This window comes from Chrysochloris asiatica, unplaced genomic scaffold (assembly GCF_000296735.1).
Source record: "Chrysochloris asiatica unplaced genomic scaffold, ChrAsi1.0 scaffold00143, whole genome shotgun sequence".
NCBI lineage: Eukaryota > Metazoa > Chordata > Mammalia > Afrosoricida > Chrysochloridae > Chrysochloris > Chrysochloris asiatica.
This window is the reverse complement of record NW_006408661.1, coordinates 5,967,164-5,968,764: the sequence shown is the minus strand read 5'-3', so window position 1 is coordinate 5,968,764 and position 1,601 is coordinate 5,967,164. Positions and strand designations below refer to the sequence as shown.

General features: G+C 37.6%; 1 protein-coding gene across 2 annotated transcripts in view; it reads right to left on the bottom strand.

Annotated features, from left to right (window-relative positions):
• Window positions 1-1,601, bottom strand: part of PGGT1B (protein geranylgeranyltransferase type I, beta subunit) — a 98,990-nt gene that overhangs the window by 92,816 nt on the left and 4,573 nt on the right. The window lies entirely within an intron of this gene.

The following is a 1,601-nucleotide window of genomic DNA, read 5'->3' as shown; positions in this document are numbered from 1 at the left end:
CTTGTCTATTTAAAATGCTTTCCTGAGCCTGACTAGAGTTTAGTCAAGCAGTCTCTAGGTAGGCAAAATCAGGTAAAATCAGTTTGGTCCTTACATCACTACACTAAAACACTTAGACTGAAATATACTTGAATAAGGAAAGGAATGAAAACATACAAAAAGGAGTACATGCAACACTTAGTGTCCACAATATGGTCTGTGAAATAGGACATTGTGTGATTTGGTAGTTGTGCAGACACCATACAGCGTCAAGCACTGAATAATCTATATTTGAGCAATGTTCAAATTCATATACATCAGTGGTCCCAAAAGGGAAGAGGAAGGGAGGGGAGCGGAGACAGGTGATGGCAGCAAGTGTGCATGATCTGAGGGGGAAGGGCCCAGAAGGAGGTGATCATGTCTATAACATGATGCCTGTACAACATCCAAGTCACATAAAGCCATTTCCCAGAACATATTGTGGGCATTAAGCAACACATTACTACAAGCCTTTCTCCTTCCTAGCTCCTTAGTTGGGGAATGGTATGTAGCAGATTGGTTACAATAAAGAATAGACAAAGGGAAAAGTAAAATCACTACAAAAATCAATACCTGCAAATTATCTTAGATGTAATTATCTTATTTTGCATCAATGGGCTCAAGCATAGCAACAATAATGAGGTAGGCCCAGGATCGGGCAGTGTTTTGTTCTGCTGTGCATAAGTTATGCTGTGCATAAGTCGGAACGAACTCAATGGCACCTAAAAACAAAAGCAATAATTATTTTATTGAGCTATAAGATGACCAAAAATGATTTTTGATAAAATTATTCCATATGAGCTGGAACCTACTGGACAGCTCACAACAACATCCAATGACAAACCCTAGGAATAAAAGATGAGTCCTGGTGTGGCACTGGAGGATAAGCACTGCTAACCACATTACTAGCCACTTCTTAGAAATCCTATACAAGGACACTACGAGTAGGAACCAATTCAAAGGCAATTAACAACAATAACCAATGCACCAATTAATCTAATATAGAATACCGAGTGCAGCTCCTAGGATTATATATAACTTAATCCAATTGTCAAATGACTTGTTAACTCAGATAATTTTTGTTTATGCTGTGAGCAGAATTATAGTTACTGAAAGAATGCTTTAGTTTGTGTGATTTTATTCTTGCTGGAATTATACAGAATTCCACCCTACTGCAGTCGAGCTGACTCTAAGTATGTAGATGAGTAACACACTGGCACTTCAAAAATGCAACCATAGACCTATCATGAGAGCTACAAGCAAAGTTCAACAGTGTACCAATCACAATGAAACAAAAAATTTGAAAGAATTTTTAATTAAGTGCTTTGAATTCACATAACATCAATCACCATAAAACTCTAAATGTGATTTTTCAACATAATCACATTTATGAGTTTTACGGTGATTAATTTTATATGAATTCAAAGCGTTTGATTAAAAAAAAAATCTTCCAATCGCTATGAGTCACACTTAGGAATTGTTCTTAAGTGCCACTGAGTCGGTTCTGACCCATAGCGACCCTGTATAGGGTTTCCCAGGAGCAGCTGGTGAGCTTGAACCACCAACCTTGCGGTTCAAATTGA